The following is a 24,319-nucleotide window of genomic DNA, read 5'->3' on the forward strand; positions in this document are numbered from 1 at the left end:
CTTGTAGACTGCTGAAAATGACGCGATTAGAAACACCGACTTCCCTTAAAGCGGCATAGGACGGACCCGCCTGTTATTTATTTCCTGTAAGTATCATCTTAGGGGTTAGGGGTGTTAGGGTTAGGAGTTCGGTTAATCCTAACCTTAACCTAAACCTGTTCATATCTAATGAACTAGGTTTAGGTGTACTAGGTAATCGCACTCCTCATGCTGTTCTGTACTCTGTCGGGGGTAGTCAGCATTGTGAAACTGACTACCATCGGGTCGTGAGTATGTACATACTGCAGGATTGGAACAATGTTGTTCCAGCGATGAATACGATTTTTAGTCTGGTTTAAAAATCTCGTTCAATGATACGATGGGCTTTGAAATGATAATTGTTCATTGTTGCAGCGTACACAGTAATGTGATATTAGGCCAACCGGTCGTTTATCATCTGATTGACCTTATAGTCGGCTAAAAACTCTGTAGTGTGTAAGTAGTCTAAGCTTGAGTTATTGTAACTGGTTGCATCCTATATTTCCTGCATATTGATACAAACATCTGTTTGAGTGTACACAGTCCAAACATTACTTTTTAAAGAAATGTTATTTCACTGTTCTGTTACTTCATTTAGACTGTCATATAAAGGGGTTTCACATTTTCATTTCATAAACATTCCCAGCGTTAGAGATAAGAAAAATTGTGGCAACATTTTGTGGGAAATGATTTTTAAGGCAAAAATTTTGCAGATGTCATACAATCTTTGGGCTTTGTGAAGTGGAGTCAAGTATGCCAGGAGTCTGATTGGAGGTTTCTTCTGTCTGCATATAAGCAGGTAAGTTCATTAATTGATTTAATTACATGACTTTCTGTTTTATGTATGTTTTAATGAAATATAAGGCAAATCTAGTTTATATAGAGGCTGTCCCACAATCAGTCGCCCCCCTTCAAAAGTACTGCTCCTCCCCTTCACCAACAAGAAGCTGCCAGCTGCTGGCCCTCAATGTCAACGGCGTGTAGTGAAAGGGTGCAGCCGTAAAAATAAAAACACCGAATGACTGTCATTCATTCATTCAATGTTTTAGGTGCCCCCTAAACCCTGGTGAACTAGGTAACTGCCTAGGTTTGCCTAATTTTAGCTTTGCACTGTAGACAGGTGGACTTCATTTCATTGACAGACCCCATTCTTGTGACCTAATTGGCATCCTAATGTGATAAGCTTAAAACGTTAAGAAAAATAGCAGGAAATAAGACTAATTACAAATGAACATCAATAACGGGTACTCTTAAAATAATCAACAGGGTATTTTTACTGAACTTAATACTTATTCTTGTCTTTTGCCTGAGGAATCAAAGAATGAAATTGCATATGATTACTCCCGAAAAAATCTAAACACTGAACTGGGTCAGTTGTATGATTTTTACTTATATTACCTGGTGGGGCAAATAAAACTCCTACAATCTTGGATTCCACCAATACCACTCTGGTTATCTGGCTCACTCAGTTTAGGAAATTATTGCAATATCTACAAACGCCATCTCTTCATATTATATGCCCCCAATATATTTTCATAAAGTGTCTAGATTACAGCTAAAATCAGTGTATAATTATCCTGACATAATCTCTGGGACACCACTTTGGACCAATGCCAAATTCAAAATTCAGCTTTTTTTCATGACAATGTGTCATAGTCCTGACAGGTCACCTGTTTTGATCATATTAACAAAAATGAATGATCAATTGCAAGAGAAGCATGATATTCACTGTAATCATTTTACAGATTTTTACAGTTCCAACATTATCAGTAATCTGAATTGTATAAAATACATCCTACTGTTTCTAATTCCCCTATAAGTAGGATTTTTAAAACATTACCCTTTAAGGCTCAAGGACACTTAGAACACTTTTGCAAATAAAACACCCTAACCAGTAAGTTAGATACACTCTGCTTAACCCGCATCCGTCCCTTTCTCTCTCAGGAGGCCACCAAAACCATCATACATGCACTCATCATCTCCCGCCTGGATTACTGCAACCTCCATCTCACCGGCCTCCCCCACTCCCATCTCTCCCCCTCTGCTCTATACTCAATGCGGCCGCAAGACTCATATACCTCTCCCGCCGCTCCTCCTCTGCCTCCCCTCTCTGCCTTACCCTACACTGGCTCCCATTCCGCTACAGAATTCTTTTCAAACTCCTCACCACCACTTACAATGCTCTCTCCCACTCTACTGCCTCTTATATCTCTAACCTCCTCTCCATTCGCACTCCACCCGCTCCCGGCGCTCGGCCAATGACCGCCACCTCTCCTCCACTCTGATCACCTCTTCCCATTCCAGAATCCAGGACTTTTCCCGTGCAGCCCCCCTTCATTGGAATGACCTCCCTTGCTCCATCCGCCTCTCTCCTACTCTGTGCTCCTTCAAACGTGCACTCAAAACTCACCTCTTTCTCAAAGCCTACCAACCATCCACTTAACCCCCATCTCCTCCACTCATTCTCCCCTCTCTCCCATTCCCTCAACTGGCTCCTCTTGTGCCTGGTCTGTTTAACCCTCCCTTAGGATGTAAGCTCGCTTGAGCAGGGCCCTCTTCCCTCCTGTCTCCTTACCCGTTCTTCTGCTCCGTGTCTATTGCATCTGCCTGCCTGGAGTTTCTGAAGTATTGGTACTTTTGTTTATTGTTCTGTACTGTTATACCCTGTATAGTCTACTGTTTTTACTATGTGCGGCGCTGCGGAAACCTTGTGGCGCCTAACAAATAAATGATAATAATAATAATAATATTAATACCTTTCATTGGCACAAAAACAATACTTTTCTGTTCATACTGTTGAGTTTAAACCTGACAATATTGGATTGGTTATGTGCTGGTGGGGAGGGTGGCATTTTTTCACATCTGTATTGCATGCCTACCCCATGCAGAGAGGAGCATTGTATTGTTGTAGATGAAGGTACTTATTAAATAAACTCTAATAAGGAGGGTATACCCAATTGTTTTACCTTTTTAGAGTGTTTAATTTGGAAAATAGACCCTTACGAGTGCCACAAAGGTGGATTATTCCTTTAAATCACACATACTAATCTCACCTGGAGAAAATAATAAGGTGACCCAATTTTTCTTAATTTACTGAGCACACCCAACCTGTGTAAGGCTACCTTGAGCTTCTCAAATAATCACCATAGCCTGCCCAGGATGTAACTATTATGGCATTTACTGCAGAAACCTTACATCATCATGTCTATCTATAACCACATTTTGTCAAGATATGGAAACTCTCTAAAATGATCTGTGTATGTCGTGTATTATATAGCTTAGTTTTAGTAAATCATCCTCATCAACATTTATTTATTACGTAGCGCTTTAAGATGAAGAGGTCTAGATATACTCTTTGCATATTTTTTCATAAAGAAACCTTATTTTGTGGCAGCAAATCAGTTGCCTTATGCTGGATGTTCTCTGTCACCATCCACTTTTAATTTTGGAAAAATAAAAAAATAATATGATTCATTCTGAAAAAATACCTAAAAAGCACCATAGCATAAAAAAAATCTATACGATCTATAGTCTATAATTTAGTTGTATTCAATCTGGAAGGGCTGTAGACCAGTAACCCATACTTGCCAACTTTTCCTTGTTGGCTTCAGGGAGCTCCCGGCGGAGGTGGGCGTGCAGGGACGGGGCTTGACAAAATCACATCATTTTGGCCCCACCCCTAAATGATTGGTAAAATTTTGGCCAATTACAGCAGGGAGCAGGGCTAAGAAGACGTGATATTTGCGTCATTAAATCCCCCCCCCCCCCGCCGCCACTTATCTATTGCGAGGGCGAGAATCGGGAGGTCTCCCAGAAATGCGAGAGTCTCCCGGACATTCCGGAAGAGTAGGCAACTATGTGTTAAAGAAAAGCAGCTAATGAATCTCTAGAAACTGATGTGTCTTTTACATTTCTGTCTCCATTACTGAAGTCATGTTGTCTTAACTGTCTGTCTTTGATTAAATCTTGGTCTCCATGAAAATAGCCATCCATAGGTATCAATACAAGGACATAGGACACAATTTCTGAACTATGTCACCATGCCACAAATGGCAAAGCCAACCACGTCTTGTCCTGGTTCAGCATCAGGGAGAATGCCAGACTCTTCAGTGAGTGAGGGAGATTACCCCTATTTTAGGGAGTCTCCCTGACATTCATGGAGAGTTGTCAAGTATGCAGTACCATTAACACGTCACAATATTATATAGCATATAGTTTTTAGGATCTGCTAAGGCTTTGATTTTATCGGGATTACATTATACATCTTATTGGCTTCCAGGTTACAGCTTGTGATACTGTGCAGGTTCATGCTCACAAGTACTTTATGTGTTCTGAGTGTATCGTTAATGTATAATAATCACTACAAAATCTAAAGTTAATAAATGAAGACAAATAAATATAAAAATAATAAATACATATATAACTGTATCCACAGTCCCCTGTTAAGCTTAACAAGACAATGTCACATATTCTGCAATCACATGAATTAAAATTTGTATCTTTGTTCCTGAGCCATGCACCAGAACTAAATTAAAATACATATAGTTGATATCACTGTACCTGAGAGAACTAGTCAAATACATTTTCATGATTCATTCACAGGGGCTGCACACATTTTACAAAATAAGCAATTATACAAAGTCATGCAATTGTGTATTTTTAATCATTCCATGTTTTTCAAGAAAATAAATCATACAAATGTATTCCAAAGTGCTGCAAAACAGAATAAATTATCCAGAGTGTAACTGTTCTTGGCATGGAAATTGGTCTAGCAACACAGGAGTTAAAATTAATGCTGCTATATTTTCTGTTAACTCTATTATTTATATATATATATATATATATATTTTGTTATCTATATGTATTCACTAAACATGCAATTTACTAATGTTTAAGGAAAGTTCTAAGGCTTGAAATACGTGTATCTGCCTACCTGCCCTAAGGTGATAAGAACATCTCATATGTCACAAACATGCCATATCAACTAATAAAATTCTATCTTTGATCAGTCTAGTGTAAATTAGACAAAATTTGCATGCAACAAAATAGTAGTGGATTCAAGATTTGAAAAATATTTCCATAGATACTGTATAATTTCTATATCATATTTCAGTTCAGTATTTTTTGTTTTTATTACCCCCAAAAATGATGTTCGTTCACATAAACTCCAATAAATAAATGTCAAGCAATGTGTTCTAATGTCATCACTTATAATAAGTGAGTCTTGGGGCTAGATTTACTAAGCTGCGGGTTTGAAAAAGTGGGGATGTTGCCTATAGCAACCAATCAGATTCTAGCTTTCATTTATTTAGTACCATCTACAAAATGATAGCTAGAATCTGATTGGTTGCTGTAGGCAACATCCCCACTTTTTCAAACCCTCAGCTTAGTAAATCTAGCCCTTGATGCCATCACTGCAATGTTTATTAGGAAAAGATGTATATTGTAAGAAATAATGGTCCCCTACTATAATCTTTTAATAATATTAAAAGTACCTTAGATTTCTGTGGCCAGTATAAAAACTTGGCCTACAGCCTTTGTTTTAATTTGATCACAGAGCTACCCGATGACTTTTAATATCCATATAGATTACAGTATAGAGAGCATTATCCCATATATATTGGTAGTTTGCTTAAACAGACATGTGATAAATACCAGCAAATCAGATGTTTGCTTTGCAGGGGTTTAGGATCTCATCCATTGTACACTTTGAAATAGGACAAATTGATTTTACTACTGGGAGTTATATTTTTTCATCCAAAGATATAATTTCACAAGAAGAGAAAGCTCTTGAGTGCCAGCATTCCAATACACACATGGAAATACTTTTTTTTAAGTGTTGTTTAAAGATTCTGGCAAGCATAATCATGTCAGGGATTTATGGACAGATAATTATTTATTTGTGGAACTATTTACACATTTAACTTTTCAAGAAAAATTGTACAGGCGAAAAAAGTCTCTACTTTGTGAAAGCAAGATTGCTAATAAATCCGCTGTATACTTTGTGCACATGAATATGGAAAGCATTTCTAAGTAATTTTACTATATATTCAGAGAAATGGGAAGATTTCAAAAAAGACAATTCAGAGGAGCAGAGTTGATAAATTTGAAATAAGCAAACATTTTGTTTCACTGTTACACAGTCTCATAATATACACAGTTCATGCTGAAGAAACACAAAAGATGTAAATTTATATTTGAGTCCCTTTTCATTTATTGAGTATTAGCAAAAAAAAAAAATTTGTATTATTATTATTGCAGTACCGTGTTAGCCAGAAAAATCTATGTGATGTTAAATACTTTTGTATCAAAAAAGACAACAGTATTATAGGAGTGATACCTTCATTGGCTAACCAAAAGAAATGTATATATTTGCTAGCTTTCAGAGCACAGAGGCCCCTTCATCAGGCAAGTTACAAATGAATGACTGAGAAAAGGGCACAACATTTAAGAGATGTTACATCAAGCAATTTGTACAGGGGGGAGGAATACATCATTAAGATAAGCTAAGGTAATAAAATGAAGGTTTTCATTAGGGATGGAAGAGTAAAATTCCTAGGAGTTTAGAGATCTGGAGCTACTCTGCTGTGGGGTGTGAAGTGTGTCCATATAGTGGGTCATAAATCCAGGTGTTATATTGAGTCCTTGACTTATTGAATGTAACTAGAAAGTTATTAAGTCAATTACAGGGTATATATAATCAGGGCCGCCGAGAGGGGGGGGGGGGGGGCGGGTACAGTTTACCCGGGCCCTCGCTGCTAATTAAAATTTATTTATTTTTTTTTAATTTTCTCTTTTGCGATATTTTTTTTTAACTTTTATTATTTTTTTTCCCGCGGGAGGGGGGGGGGGTCTTGGGTTTCTTGGGAGCTGGATGAAAAAAACCCCCAAAAAAACCCAATACTCACGTGATCGCGCAGCGCCGTGTCCCTCCTCTCCTCTTCTCCATTCACACTGACTGCCGGGCGTGGCGTCATCAAGTCACTCCCGTCAGTCAGTGAGGAGCGCCGCAGCCGGCATGAAGAAAGAAGACAGAAGAGGAGACAGAAGAGCAGAAAAGAAAAGAAAGAAGTTGACAAAAGGTAAGTAAAGAAACGGAGAGGCTAGGGGAGGAAAACAGAGAGGGACAGTACTATAAAGAAAGGGGAGAGAGAAACAGAGGAGGAAAAAAAAGTGGGAGAGAGGAACAGAGGAGGAAAAAAAGGAGAGAGCCACAGAGTAATAAAAAAAAAAAAGTGGGAGAGAGGAACAGAGGAGGAAAAAAAGGAGAGAGCCACAGAGGAATAATAAAAAATTTGGGAGAGAGGAACAGAGGAGGGGAAAAAAGTGGGAGAGAGGAACAGAGGAGGAAAAAAAAGTGGAGGAGAGGAACAGAGGAGGAAAAAAAGGAGAGAGCCACAGGGGAATAAAAAAAAAAGTGGGAGAGAGGAACAGAGGAGGAAAAAAAGGAGAGAGCCACAGGGGAATAAAAAAAAAAAAGTGGGAGAGAGGAACAGAGGAGGAAAAAAAGGAGAGAGCCACAGAGGAATAAAAAAAAATTGGGGAGAGAGGAACAGAGGAGGGAAAAAAAGTGGGAGAGAGGAACAGAGGAGGAAAAAAAAGTGGGAGAGAGGAACAGAGGAGGAAAAAAAGTGGGAGAGAGGAACAGAAGAATAAAAAAGTGGGAGAGAGGCACAAAGTAAAAAAGAAGGGGGAAAAGCAGCATGGAGGTCGCAGTGTGAGCATAAGGGCGTACAGTGTAGTTGTGATGAAGGGGCACAGTATTGTGTGTGTGATGGCACAGTGGGCTTGTTGCAATGTAGTGTGTGTGAGGTAGGTGGCGGCTAATTAATGGGCGCTATTTTGTTTGTAGGGTGATGGTGAGGCAATTTAATAGTGGGGACTATTAATTTAAGATGGGGTGGTTTGGGGGCTATTGAATCTTGGGGTGAGTTTAGGGAGAATGAGGTCTATTTATTAAATGTGACTATGAATTATTTAATGGCAGTGATGGTTGCGGGAAATAGGTATTGCTGGGGCTGTTTGCAGGAAGGGAAATAGGTTTATTTATTAAATGTGAATAGTATTATTTTAATGTTGGGGCTGGAGGAAGGCCTAATTATTAATCGTGGGTGCTATTGATTTAACGCCGGGGCTGGCTGTAATTTTCTAAATGTAGCCATTTTTTTTTCAAAATAGGTCCTTCAACATTTCTGGATCCGGACAAGCCACAACTAAAGAAACCAGCAGCCACAGGTGGAGAAAGTGAGAAGAACAGGTAGGAGAGAGCAGCACAGTGTGTGAAATGTTGTGATTCTAGTAGGGACAATACCAATTTTTGGTGAATGTTGTGCCCAATGTAAGGTGTAGGCCAAGACTGAACTGTTTGTGTACACACTGCATTGTTTGTATACTACACTGTGGTGGTAGATGTCCTGAAAGTCAGGAGTGCTTGAACATATGTGACGCTCTGGCGAATCGAGAGTCTAGTGATTTTAATGCTAGCCAGGCCCCAATGGCGCATTTGCCATGCCCCGAAATGCATGACCACACCTCCGAAAAATTTTGCACCGACGTTAGGCTAGCCACGCCCCAATGCCGCATTGCCACGCCCCTGAATGTATGACTACACACTAAAAATTTTTGGGGCTTACTCGATTATGAGGGGGGGCCCCATGAATTTGTTGTACCCGGGCCCTGAATTCCTCTTGGCAGCCCTGTTCAAATGTACACTGAAAACTCATATGTGACGCTCCGGCGAATTGAGAGCCTAGTGGTTTTGATGTTAGCCACGCCCCAATGGCATGTTTGCCATGCCCCCAAATGCATGACCACACCTCCCAAAAATTTTGCACCGCCGTTTGGCTAGCCACGCCCCTGAATGTATGACTATGCACTTAAAGTTTTTGGCGCCGCCGTAAGGCGTTGCAAAATTTTTTTGGGGCTTACTTGACTATGAGGGGGGGCCCCATGAATTTGTTGTACCCAGGCCCTGAATTCTTCTTGGCAGCCCTGTATATAATAAATCACCTACTGGGGTTAAGCACAGTCAATAAATGTCAAAAGAGAACAGAATCCCAAAAAGCTAGAGAACCCTAAGGTGAATCACTTAAATATTTAAAATGAGGATCTTGAAAAACTGTAAGACTTAAATGTGTAAAATATTCATTCCTATGCAGATATAATTATATTGACAGCACTATAGTTGACTAGCACAGACTTTTCGTTTGAACAGCTGTTTTCCCACTGCCTGGCTGACAAGATGACTTGAGCCATGCAAAACAAGTGCCCCTTCATTCCCTAGCACATGCACTCCCCAACAGCTCAAATCACTAGCACAGCTTTTCTTTCATATGCCCCTTGACAACAATTTTTTCTCTCGCATGCCACCTCCTGCTCTCCAGATTTTTCCGTCACATGACCACTGCCCACCAAATTTTCTATCACATACCACCCCCTGTCCACAGCTTTTCTCATATGCCACCCTGCCCACCAACTTTCATCTCAGTTGTTCCCTGCCCCCAACTTTTCTCTCACATGCACCCCTGCCCACCAGCTTTTCTCATACATGCCACCCCCTTCCCACCAGCTTTTCCCTCACAAACCTCTCTGCTCCCCAGCTTTTCCATCACAGATCACCTTATCATCGGATTATTTTCCACATGCCCATCTTTTCAACTTGATCGCCTTACCTGACCATCCTTCAGTGCTTACTGCTACGTAGGAACAGTAACTTATGCAGCCGTCCATCTGCACTGGATGGAAACAAACCTCCACCCTTACATTCAGCCTAAATCACATGAGGCTGAGCAACAGGGGCAGAGGAACATGTCTTGAGCTCCTCCAATCAGGGCTTGACACGCGCTCCTCTAAGCCCGGATGCTCAGCCTCACTAGAGAGACAGAGCAGCACTAAGGTCTCCCCTGCTGTTCTGTCAGTCTAGCAGAAGAGCCTCTATCCTTCCATTAACCTTTCAAGCACCAGCCTAATAGTGTTTTCTTAAGTCTGACACGAAAACTCCCCCTCTGGCTAAATATGGGGCCCAATATAGTTTTTATTAAAAAAAAGAAACATAAATGCATATGAAAGGCCCTCAGAGAGTGGCAGGTGGGCATACTTGGACCGTCCATGTCCTAACTCTTAGTTTGTGGTTTCCTACCTTATTGCCCTGATTTGAGTTATGTGCAAATTGTGCCAGAAGGTGTGGTCCCATATTTAGACAAATATGCTCACGACTCTATATCATTCTGTACTTTCATATTTTTTCTCCTGCATACTGGTCAACATTCAAACATGCACAATTGGGAAATAATAAGCTCTTTGATCCACCCAAACCCTTCCCCATTTCCCCAAATAATGCTCACTTTGGGAAGTCCATTTTCTTGAAAACTGCACCCTTTATGCAGTCTGTGACTTGGGACTGTCCTGACAAAATTGGGACAGTTGGGAGGTATGATCCTGCAGCACAAAATGTTTTTTTTCCAGGTGCAAATATGCTCTACCATTGTAGACTACATTTTATGTTAATTTTTGTATTAATGTTTGATGCAATTTACATAAAGTAATTATAGACAAAAAAGAAATTACTCAGAAATGGAAAAAATAGAAATAATTCAAAGATACTTTGAAAAATAGTTCAGGTTCAAATATGCATAAAAATAGTAAACCAATAGAATGAACCTAAAATTACATCAAACAAATCAAATATTTGGTCATAGGAAGTCAAATACCTTTATTATGGCACTGCAATGTATTCTGGATTTGGTATATGTCTATCTCCACAACAGTTTTTAAAAATGATAAGCAATATCTGTTATGGATATTATTTTACATGTGGTTTTATAATCTGACAAGAGACTCCCAATATAATAATACAAACATCTACCAGTAAGTAGATTTCACTGTTTATGCCAAGAAAAATGTATCATAGTTTGAAAATAAATGTCAAATGTTCTGGAAGATTACAACACTTCACGGAATTATTTTTTCAAGTAACACGTTCCACTTAGTTATATTTAATTTAGCATCACGATGACATCCAGTTTTCTTAAAAAGTACAGCAGGCAATACTGTGTACTCTGTCTGCTTTACAACTTGTAATACTTATACTAATACTACTACTTTTTGTGGCTTTCTCTGGTGTTTTGTGCTACTGTACACAGGATATTTACCAAGCTGAGGGTAGTACCACATGGATGTAGAGGTGACACAGTGGACAGTAACCTATCTCATGATGCTTTCAGTGGTGAAATGCTACACACTTGATTGCATGCTCTCAATGACAGGAATCTCTTTGTGAATAAAAAGTTAAATAAGTACAACTTATGACAAGCCCCAGATATTCTATTAACTGTGACTTGGCCAACTGTAGTCAAAACATTGAAAATCTTGACAAAATTTGTTTTTACAAATGTGTGATTTGCGTTGGTACACAGCTGACACTTCCTATAAACCAATGTCTGTCGTAGCAACAAGCAGTACAACTTGGTGAGTGAAACTAAGGAGAGCGTTTAGTTAAAATTTGGAGGGATTGTGCATATAAAGCAGGTACAGCATTTTCTATTTTGGTTCTGTACTAGTCATCAATTCCCAAACTAACACAAATTGAACAAACTTGAAATCATTTTGCTAAGTGCCCATTAAGGGAGAACATTCTAGCTGTAATTTTTCCCTCTGTCGAATATTTCTAAGCATAATAATTGTTGATAACAGTGGTGGCTGTTTTGGACTTTTCTTATGGAATTATTACAAATATTTAGTTATGATGACTGAGAACTTATCGGTTGCAATTATCTGCATGTGCAGGTTCAGAATGATCAACATGTACATCATCATCGCCCTCATCAGCAAGGACAACAAAGCTATATGTACAACTAATATGTTCATTTTTATTTTTGGAATTTGTTGGTTTGTGAGGTTTGCGTGTTTCTCCCAAAGGAGACTATGATGTCTTTCCATATGTTAGCTTGGCCAAAATTGCAAGCTTTGTTCCCTGGTGATCTTGACTGATTCTTTCGATTGACTCTTTGTATACATATTATGCACATGATCATTGCCATGTTATGCATGTCACACTGAAAACATTTGCAAACCTCTGATTTTTGGCTCACAATGATGGCTGTCATTTTACATAGTGTATGGCTTTTATTTATTGAATTGGGAACTTTCTTTTGCTTTTCTGAAAAGCTGTAGGTCATTAAGAATTAGAAAAAATGCCACTGTCTGGTATTAGAGATGGGTGAATCGATTCAGCCAATTCTAAAATTCGTTCAAATGTCAGAAACTCACTGGCAGCAAATTAATTTGCGAATCTTCCTGAAACTTCCAAAATACACCATTTATTATGTTTAACTCCAAACCAGATATTAAAAACACTTACAAAAGGGGAAGAGGAAGAGGAGGAGGAGGAGTAACGTTCTGGTATCAATACCTGTAGCCCCCAGAAACACTAAGTTCTTCATACAATTGCAATAGGAAATGGACGTCCATAAGTAATTCTCTCTTTAACAGTGGGAAAATATCTATCTTACATCTTGTTGCGGGTTTAAATGCCTCAACCATACCGAAATACAAGGCAAAGCATTAAATAGACTACATCTTAAGTGCGCTAAGTTACATAAGATGTGGTCTAATTACGCTTAACTTTGTTGGCAAATACTCTGTGCTTGCCCAACAATACAGCCTCTCTGGAGAGAAATATTTACTCTAATCTCCACTGACATTGGTGTACCAGATAATCCTGATCCAGAAGTAGCACCATTTATAACCCCCAACAATTTTGAAACATAATAGGTACTTTCTGTGACACATACTAATGGCTGCTATAGCTCAGAATTGGAAAAACTTTTCACCCCCCACTGTGGTCAAAAAACTCAATTTTACTTTGAGATGAAAACATTAGATATGCCATATTACTCCTCTGCTTTATCCCCTATTACCAAATTGTCCAAATGTTACAAGTGCATCACTGAGGGGAAAGAATTGACTTATATTCGGTCCAGTCCAAAATCAGATCCCCCTCCTTTCAATTTAAATGAATCTCCTCAATATTATGCTATAAGCTATAATATCGTAGACTATTACACTAGCTTGGAAAGCATGAAATGTTGTGTTAAATGTAATATTTTATTAGTAATTAGCTTTGTTTAAAGGTACGTCTATTTCCTCCTTTTGTACTCCCTTTTCTTTTTACTGTAGCCCCCTAATTTCCTTTTTGAAAACTATTGATAAAAATACTAACAAACAATTGGACAAATAAATATCTGTGTGGAGTTTGCATGTTCTGCCAGTGTTTGTGTGGGTTTCCTCCGGCTTCTCTGGTTTCCTCCCACATTCCAAAAACATACTAGTAGGTTAAATGGCTGCTTTCAAATTGACCCTAGTCTCTCTCAGTCTGTGTATGTGTATGTTAGGGAATTTAGACTGTAAGCTCCAATGGGGCAAGGACTGATGTGAATGAGTTCTCTGTACAGCGCTGCAGAATTAGTGGTGCTATATAATTAGATGATGATAATGAATAGTAAGGTCCCAGGTAATTTACATGACTGGGACTCCTGGATCTGCAACTTTGTCAGTATAATGGACAGGTGTCCCTGGAATAAACAGTAAAATTTGTTTAAAAAAAAAAAAGTGAAAACTTTAACAAATGTATTAGCATCTTCACTATCACAATATGTTGTTGCATAATGTTGAACTATTGCTTACTACTCTATAAACAAAATAACACAAAATAAACTGCATTATGTTAAGATCCATGACAATTGTATCATTAATACAATAACTGAAATGATAACAACTGGATACAAACGATTTTAGGCAAACAAAGTTTTGCCGTTGAACATGATGTTTCACAGGGGTGCAATGATACAAGTGTTAAGTTTCTCTTTTGCATTACCATTCCATGCAATCCTGTACCACATTGTGTTTGTAAATTCGCTATTTGCTAAATTTACAGTCTATAAATAAAACTGGGATAACAATGGTCAATTTAGTCTGCTGTGTGCAGGGCCGCCATCAGAGGGGGTAGAGGGAGTACAGTAGTATGGGGCCCCAACAGCAGAGTGTGGCCCCACCAGCCTTGAGCCAAAACAAATGTATTAGGGGAGGGGGCCTCCGCAATGAACTAAGGGATTTAGCGGGCACAATTTCTAGGCAGCAGCTTCTCCTGTGAGAGTTGGTGTGGGGAGAAACCTCTGCATGTAATTAAGGATGTGTAGCGTTCCCTCTTGTAGGCAGCATGTCTGCCTCCGCTCCAAAGATGTCGGTGGCCCCACAACTGTCACCATTTGCTTCAGCCACAGCCACTCAGATGCCTGGCTCCCGGACAGAGAGCTTCGACAAGGTAGAGAGGCTCCCTGCAGCATCTCTGACGTCATGTAATTAATAATGTCACAGCGCTGTCATCAATAGAGGGGAGCCGAAAGGGGACAGCAAGAAGATGGTGGCAGCCATGGCTGTGTGGTGGGGTTGGGTATTGGGAACACTTAATGTCAACATTTTACTGAGAAAACATCATACAGAATAATGCAAATATTTTACAGATTCCATTTCTAACACTGTCCATTTAAATCTTCATAATGTTTATGTAGAATCTGTTCTTAAAGTTAATGGAACTGGATTCAAATAAACTGGATAGTAGTAAAATGTTATTTTAAATATGTGTGCAAAATACACAACATTTTCTTAAAATAGAAAACACATGTAATCTTTCTTTGTTGGGAGAACATTCCACAGAAAAAATGGCATGGGATGTTCTCAGGGGTGATATCCTTTTCCAATTCCTCCAGGAGGCATAAACAGTTGTATCTAAACCTTGCTCGGAACGGGATGTATAGGATATTACAATCTAAAGCAGTGCCCTAGGGAACAGAGACTTCCAAACATGAATGGGAAAGCCACATTCATTCCAGATGCTAATTCCTACTTCTTACATCATACCACTGGTTCTCAAACATGCTAAATAAATTATTCTCATTCATGCCAATAATATTTCTAGTTTTATCATGGAATGTCCTTGAAAACTCTCTCAATAAAACAACAACAATCAGAGAAATGTAGAATCAGTGCATGCAATAACCTTTAATTAAACCTAATATTTTAAATGAATTTAAATCCTCTTAATCTACAGGTCTATATAAGGTAAAGGAAGTGTGAATTGTACTGAGTTCCTGTCTATATACTAAAGCAAATAAGCAAAGTTTCAGAGTGTTATGGACAGAAACAGACTCTCCCTAACACAAGAAACAGGCTCTCCCTATGACAATACTCTCCCTAACACCACACTCACCCAATCAGAGCACACTTCGTACCTTTTCCTTTCACTTCACAACTCACAAAACAGCAATTAATAACTGATATGTTTATGAGCAATATCTAGCTAACACAAGTCATGGACCTAAACCCGCCAGGCTGTCATTTTCCCCATGCTCATCAACACAGCTATATCACCTGCATCCTGTGTTCCCATTACTCATATACACCAGCACCCTCCTTTATTCCTGACTCCCCTACCACCCACATCCCTCAGCTGACAGCCAGACACCTTATATAATTTATTTTCCACTAACCTCCCCAACAATTCTCTTCTTGGGCTGATCTACCTGGTTCACTTTCTAGTTGTCCCCTTGCTCGCTATTACCTCCATTGCAATACCTTATCAACAGTGTGTCCACCACCTATGCCTGTTTCCACCACCAGTGGCTGGAAGTTTAAAAGTGCTCTATAATACCCTCTCTGCTTTGGTCACTCATATGGCTCTCTACCACTTTCCTCCTATTATCACTATTACCGCATGGTGAAAGATTTCTACATTGACAACAGTGCACACGCAGGAGAGGAGACAACAACATTATTGCTCACACATCTAAGCAACAACAGTGTCTGTGCAATAAGCCAGGGTGACTCTCTGCTGTAAGTGAGTTGGGGTGGGTGACTGTGCTGAAAGCAGGGCCTGATTAAGGGTTCTGGCCGCCCTAGGCTAATACGGCCGCAGCGCGCCCCCCCCTCCTCCGAATATATAGGTGTATAGGAACACTCCTGAATATGAATGTTCAGGTGTATTCTCCAGCATTCAAATTTAGACAGATTGTGCCATTGTCTCTTACCTGTTCTTGCTCTTCTCTCTTGCAACTTTGTTATCCTCTCGCTGGCTTCTGGAAAGTTGGTGTCCTGTTTTGAAAATGCAAAAATGTATTAAAATGCAAAATGTTAACAAACCCTGAATGATTAGGCCCTTTAGTTAAAACAAAACACTCCATTATGGCCAGCTAAAAGTACCCCATTGGACAGGCATATATAAGCAATATCTGAATATTTGTTGTCAATCAAATACAAACCTCTACCAGCCCCATCTCACTAATATTTAGTATTCTAGTGATTGCTGAGACCACCCATGTGACCACCACACAATCATGAGATTCTGCCCCCCAAAGCTGCTCTATTTTTTAAATACCCCTTGCAGCCATTTTCCTTAACCACAACCCCCCCCACAGCCATTTTCCTTGCAGCTATTTTCCTTACCTCCACTCTGTAGCTATCCCCCCCGTCACATCAAAACTCCCCCAGTCACATATATCAGCCCCCCTCCTCTGCCCTCCTCCATACATATCAACCTCTCTCCCTCCCTATAGATTTTCATGGCAGCCCCCCTCCCACCCTATAGATTTGTATGACAGTCCCCCTCTCCCTCCCTATACATATGCATGACAGTCCCCCCTCTCCCTCCCTATAGATATGCAGGGTAGTCCCCCCCCTCCCTATAGATATGCAGGGTAGTTCCCCCCCCTCCCTATAGATATGCAGTGTAGTTCCCCCCTCCCTATAGATATGCAGGGTAGTCCCCCCCCTTCCTATAGATATGCAGGGCAGTTCCCCCTCCCTACAGATATGCAGGGCAGTTCTCCCCCTGCCTATAGATATGCAGGGCAGTTCCCCCCCTCCTTATAGATATGCAGGGCAGTCCCCCCCCTCCCTATAGATATGCAGGGCAGTTTCCCCCCCTCCCTATAGATATGCAGGGCAGTTCCCCCCCTCCCTATAGATATGCAGGGCAGTTCCCCCCCTTCCTATAGATATGCAGGGCAGTTCCCCCCCTCCCTATAGATATGCAGGGCAGTCCCCCCCCCCTCCCTATAGATATGCAGGGCAGTTCCCCCCCTCCCTATAGATATGCAGGGCAGTTCCCCCTCCCTATAGATATGCAGGGCTGTTCCCCCCCTCCCTATAGATATGCAGGGCTGTCCCCCCTCCCTATAGATATGCAGGGCAGTTCCCCCCCTCCCTATAGATATGCAGGGCAGTTCCCCCCCCTCCCTATAGATATGCAGGGCAGTTCCCCCCCCTCCCTATAGATATGCAGGGCAGTTCCCCCCCTCCCTATAGATATGCAGGGCAGTTCCCCCCTCCCTATAGATATGCAGGGCAGTTCCCCCCCTCCCTATAGATATGCAGGGCAGTTCCCCCACCTCCCTATAGATATGCAGGGCAGTTCCCCCCCTCCCTATAGATATGCAGAGCAGTTCCCCCCCCTCCCTATAGATATGCAGGGCAGTTCCCCCCCTCCCTATAGATATGCAGGGCAGTTCCCCCCCTCCCTATAGATATGCAGGGCAGTTCCCCCCCTCCTTATAGATATGCAGGGCAGTTCCCCCCATCCCTATAGATATGCAGGGCAGTTCCCCCCTTCACTTACCTGTAGTTGTGCCAGCATCGCTCCTCTCCTCAGATCAGTAGATAGGAAGTGAAGACGTCCTGCTTCCTGTCTGCTACACAGCAACAGGCAGCCTGGTGATTGGCTGTGTGTTGCTAACCACTGACCACCAGTGCTTTTGATCGTCGAGCCCTCCACCCCCCCGCGGCGACCCCCCCTCCCCCTCCCCGAAAAAAAAGATTGAAAAAAATAAATAAATACTCGCAGTGCCGCGCCCACCGGGACCCAGCGCCCCAGGCTGCAGCCTGGTCAGCCTAGTGGTTGATCAGGCCCTGGCTGAAAGCCAAGGTGAGTTCTATACTGTGAGCTATGATGAGGTCTGTGCTGTGAGACTGTGCAATAGGCTTGGGGAGTCTATGCAGTTTGACAAACCATCTGTAGAAATGGGATTGTACAATGAACCAAGTGGCGGGGGCCTGTGTAATATGGCGAGGAGTCTGTTCACTAACGATGGGGTTATGTAACAAGATAAAAGGTCTATAAAAATGAATTTTTGCATTTTGGCAAGAGGTTTTATATTATCAATGGTGATGGGGTTATGCAATATTTTATAACAATTCCAAAGCCAGTCCACAAACACTTTTGCAATTTTTTTTAATATTGTCACTCAACACTATAGTAAATTGTAAAGCTTTTATAGTCTAGAATAGAAGGTACATTATTAACCACTGGTGCAATGAATGGGTGCATAGTTTTGTTTTAAAACAAATGCCACTGTATATTGTTGCTAATGATGCTAATGAACAAGAGACATAGATTGTGTTTCCCTTGATCTAATATGGTCAGTCCCTTGTTGAGGAACTCCACATTGACTAACACAGACTTCATATTAGACCCTGTTAGTGATAAGGTGCCTGGAACCTGCTGTAAATAAATCATTTTTGGGAGCAGCACTGGAATCAGAGGCTGTCCGGGACTTCAGCACCAAACGGGTTTGGTTTCCATCAATATTATCGGACTCAAAAAGGTTATTGATATTAAAAACAGTGCTGCTATACTGGAAAACTGTTAACCCTCAGTGCTGCAGGGAAGATTATAAGTTTAATTGATCTTTTTCAACCACAAGGATAGTGTTAAATGAGGGCCTTCGAAGAGAGATTTTCTTTATCAAAAAACAATTAGGCACAGCTGGAAATTTAGTTCATGGCAGTCATGTATTATACTATACATGGATGATTATGAAGAACAGATCAGGATAATTGTTACTTAAAGGCATCTTTTTTATTGACGTAAAAACAAACCATTAAGTAATCGCTTACATAAATACATTATTCTGAGAGACACTTCACAATTACTGGCCATTATCTACGTAATGTTCTATGTCCCATGGTATAGCACTTAGTCTATTAAAATACTAGAGTAGCATGGTGGTTTTATGTTTCTATAATGATTTTAATTGATTTGGTGTTTTTTGTACAATTCAGTTTTGAATGCAATTATGTAGACATAGTTTGTGACACTGATAACTATAATTTTATTGTTCCCAGCTGAACATCAGGGCCATCTTTTCCATTGGGCACAATGGGCAGGCGCCCGGGGGCCTCACGGGCAAGGGGGCCCCATCGGCAGGGCTCTTAATTAGAATAAATAATCCTGCAAAAGATAAAAACCTGCAAAAAACCTACAAGGGTCACTGAGCAAGTACATCTATCTATCTCTATATATCTATATCTATATCTGTATCTCTATACATCTATATCTATCTATCTATATATATATATATATATATATATATATATATATATATATATATATGTATATATATATATGTAGGGGCCCCGGTGCACTGCTTTGCCCGGGGGCCCATAATATTGTTAAGATGGCCCTGCTGAACGTACCCATTCTCATCAGCACTATTTGGTAACCCAAAGCCTTGACCTACACTCCAAGTAATTTGCAAAACTAGCATATATAAGTCAAAATTAAGAAATTAAAATGAGAAAACCTTTGAGCACCACTTAATGCCCAATGCCCCAAGGTCATGTTTTGCACTGATTAATAAAGTTATATGATAACTTACACATACAATTAGAATAAATTAATTTTTTTCAACAATGATGCAAAGAATGGTCCTCTGATCTGAACAGGTAATATGTTTAGCATTCAGTGAGTCCTTAAAGTTTGTAGAGAATTCTATTTCCATATCTAAAAAAAGATTGTACTGTTTCATTTAGATATTATAGACCATGCTTGTTCTACATATTTATCTATTGCATTTTGATGTTAATGTTTATAATTAATTAATTACAAAATACCTTTTAAATAAGAAATAAAAATAGGAATGAAATAAGAATGCATTAAAGTTGGCCAACTCTTATATAAGATGCAATTTGTTTTTCAATGCCAAGACAGCAAAGTTGACTCCATGTAGGGATATGTAGGAATATGATGATAATTAAATTAGACCAGACTCTACAGCATGTTATTTATTTGCACAAATTGCATGCAGTTTTAGATTTTTTTTGCACTATAGCGACTATTCATTTAGTTATGTAATCAGTACCATATTTTTATTTTTATGTATGAGAAGACATTGCCATAAATTATAATGTAGCTGGACAACCCCATTCATGAGATATTTACATATATATATATATATATATATATATATATATATATATATATGCACATGTACAGTGGTCACGGTTGGCTGGTATATGGTTGCAAGTCATACAGCCACTCTCCCTACTGAATTCATTTTAAAACTATCAGAGTACATTTTTCATAGTACCACTTCTAAATTTACATACCGCCACTTCTAAATGTCCACATCGATCACTATGCTCTATTGTTGCTTGAATGAGTTTTTTGCATTAAATGTTAAACCAGAGATAGACAATCTCTGGTAAAGCAGTTGCTCCTAAATATCCCCTAAGATCAATAATTATGATTATTATCATTTTTATTATTATTATTAGTAGTAGTACCGCAACTTTGTAATAATAGATCACCAAAGTGTAGTGTTCTGCAGCACAATATATGAGGAGAGAAGAGGCATAGCTGGTGAGGATTCTTTCTCCTTTACCTTATTGCTGAGGGGGTTAGAAGAAGGGAGGCAATAGTTAAGGGATAATTGCTGATGCAAACACAAAGTTAACTTCAACAATGATTCAGAATGAATGATTGGGCTTTGGTTATATGTGGTGTTGAGGGCAAAAGCTTACATCATTTGGGTAGGTGATCAAACAGTTGTGGTGTGAGCAAGGAAGGAACAGGTGAACACTTATCTTAAAATATGAGTCTCGAAGACTTGGAAGGAGACAACATCTGATATTTTAAGATGGCATATTCCATATGAGGTGCTGCTTGAGAACAGATGTGAAGGAATGAGGAAGATGATGTTACCAGAGTAGAGTACAGTCTAATGTCATTTGATGATCAAAGGCAAAAATCACATAGAAATAAGGAAGGAGTTAGAAAGTGAGACATTGATTGTCTCCTAGAACTATCAAATTCCGTCCACTTACATTTGGAATTCCACCACTTCTAGAGTTCAACTCTGACCACTGATCATGGCACAAAATGATTTAACAAATTACACTGTATTTTCAGATGTGTTATGTTGATAAAATAATCTCCTTATGAATCCCATAATGCATCTCTTTCCTATGACTTGGTCAATTATTTTATGTTGTTTATTATCACAGGCGGAAATGTTTAATATTAAATAAACATGTTCTTCATCATATCACTGTGAAAAATATTTTCAAGGACTCACTTCATGAAAGCTCTGTGTACTCTGCATCCAAAAAGAAGTCTTGTAGCACAACTTCAGCAATGTGTTTCACTGTGCAACTTTGTGGTTTACAGATACTATCTTTTCTTTGAGTTGAAAACTGCCAATATATATGTATTTATGTATATATGGATTATGTTCTAGCTCCTAGTTTCTGACACGTCTGCAAGCATGCATTTAAAAAAAAAAAAAGACATACCACACTGTAATTTGTCATACACCCCCTCATTATTAATATAGAGGCTCAGTTGATTTTGGAATGATTCCATCAAGAAACTATGGCAAAGTGGCTAACGTTGGATTTTACAAAAATCAGTTTGCTCTTGTTTCATGAAACACTAACCTGTAAAATAGTTTATGTAACTAATAATATTATAAGTAAGTATAATGTTGACATTACTCGGATAATGTTGATTTTAATCAAAAGCCAAATAGCGCTGAATTATGTTGTCATTATCTAAGTAACTAATATATTCATGCCAATCATTTTTAATCTAATGTGCTGATCTGTTTTATCAATGAAACAGTTTTGATGGTAACATTAATTTTGAAATAGCTAGAAAATAGGTTCCATTCCCTGGACCAGTATACTCAATGTTCACAATGAACTGTCAGTTCAGTTCCACATTCAGTTATACTTATCCAGGTGCATTTAAAATCTGGAATAGGTAACAATATTAATACTAAATACCAGTTAAGTTAGCCAATGTGCTATTAACAGATGTTCCGTGTTTACCAATGTCAAAAGGCAACCGTGGAACATTGTGCGAAGACAAATGCATTTAAATATGTGGCACATTTTCTATTTCATTTGAAACTAGATATAATCCCACTTTGCAGCCAAATTATTTCATGCACATTGAAGTTAATTTAAAGTTTATGTAGGTATTAGTGGCATCTTCGTTCGATAGTTCATAGAAACCAGTAGTTTAACAGGTCACACTGTAAATTATTCAATATTTTATGTGACTACATAACAATACTACAGTACAGCTACTGGATAATTAAAGTGATACAAATAATCTATGATCACAACTTTACAACATGTTTATTAACTATACAGCATAATTAATTATTATTTTATTCTTCTTGGTTTTATGTAATATTAATGCTTAGTATTTTTGTCCATAAATACTACGACTTGCTTTCCATTACATGTGATTTGAAGAAGTCACAGACTGAGATTAACAGATCTGAGCAGGAAACTGGAACACAGTCCTCTGTACAGTACACAATTGTCTAAACTACATAGCTGTCACCACTGCACAAACAACATCATTATCAGCTAATCTAAGAGTAAGCAGCAAAACAGATGACTGCTTCAGATAATAAAAATCAGAGACCTTGTAATAAAAACTGGATTAGATATAAGAAATACAATTTGTTTCTCGATATGTAATTCTAGTCAGCAGCAGTCTAAGAAACTGGCAGCATGGTATATATATATATATATATATATATATATATATATATAAATGTATATATATATATATATATATATATATATATATATATATATATATGTATATATATATATATATATATATATATATATATATATATACATATATATATATATATATATATATATATATTTATAATTATGTACAAACCTATTTCACTTAAATTTAAGAACTTAAACTTGAAATATATTCTTAAAGATTAACATATCATGTCAAAAGGTCTTAAACTATATAATTAGTGCCGTAATAAGGCAATGCATGATGTGCACAAAGAATGCAGAAAAAATGCATAAACATTGATGGCATTAAAACAAGATAAAGTTATGATGTTAGGTTAAGCTGCCTGAAACAACTCCAGTGAAACTGTAGAGAGAATAGAGAAAGACAGGCTAGAAAAATAACTTTCCGCATAATTTATCTGAATGTTTTCCTCTAACTGAAGGAAAACTATTGAAGGAAACAATTACTTACTATAGGTTTATGTTACAAATAGACAGCATATTATAAATTTCAGTTAATGTTTGACATGCTCACTTTTTCTTAGTCCCAAAAAAATAAAAGAAACGGAAGAATCACTTGCAGAGATTGATAGGAGTCAGATGTGTTTCATACCTCAAAAAATAGAATCCAGCACTAACGTATCAGTTTACAGCGTGAACTGAGCTCAGGTGACGGAGCAGATAGAGAAGCATCTGTGCTTTTCGAGGAAGCAGAGTTAATTTTTGATCCTACACTCACAGCTGTATATCAGTGTATTTCAGCTCTGTGTCTTATCCTTCACATCAATTGCAAGACACGCCTCTGCTGATCTCATCTTACAGTGTCTAGGAAAACATGGGATAGACATACAGTTAAAGTAAGAGAAAGAAGAAATTATGTCTACAAAGGAGACACACGATTCCTCTCAGTTGATGCTTGGAAATTAATTTTAATATTCTATTTTATTATTACTATTATTATTTTATATTTTACCTACTCTTGTTTAGAAGATTCAACGTCCATATCCTCAATTATATAAGTAACAATCCAATAAATAACATTGACTTATTTTCAGTCTCCATTATTAAATATCCTCAATGTGCAAAAATCCGCATCAATGGATGTGTTAATTAGAGATAGTCACTGACCCCCGTGTTTTGGTTTTGGATTCAGTTTTGGATCTGGATTACCGTCTTGTTTTGGTTTTGGTTTTGCAAAACCGCCCTTGCGTGTTTTGGTTTTGGTTTTGTTTGGTTTTGTTTTGCTATTTTTGAAAAAAATAAAAAAAATTTGGTCTAAAATAACCTAATTTAGTGCTCCACCAGTTTCTTAGATAAGTGAGGTAATTCTAAAGCTAATAAATTATGAAAAAAGCAGTTTAATCCCTGGTAGCCCATCCTTAATGCAAACACTTGTCTGCGAATTATACAGTCAAAC

The 24,319-nt window shown here is 38.7% G+C and overlaps 1 protein-coding gene across 1 annotated transcript in view; it reads right to left on the reverse strand.

Annotated features, from left to right (window-relative positions):
* Positions 1–23,657, reverse strand: part of AGTR1 (angiotensin II receptor type 1) — a 52,699-nt gene extending 29,042 nt beyond the window's left edge. Inside the window, exon 1 of the mRNA XM_075201904.1 lies at positions 23,516–23,657. The gene's annotated coding sequence lies outside the window, so the exon portion shown is untranslated. The remainder of the gene's footprint in view (positions 1–23,515) is intronic.
* Positions 23,658–24,319: the final 662 nt, after the last annotated feature.

The sequence above is a fragment of the Mixophyes fleayi genome, chromosome 3 (assembly GCF_038048845.1).
Source record: "Mixophyes fleayi isolate aMixFle1 chromosome 3, aMixFle1.hap1, whole genome shotgun sequence".
NCBI classification, from domain to species: domain Eukaryota; kingdom Metazoa; phylum Chordata; class Amphibia; order Anura; family Limnodynastidae; genus Mixophyes; species Mixophyes fleayi.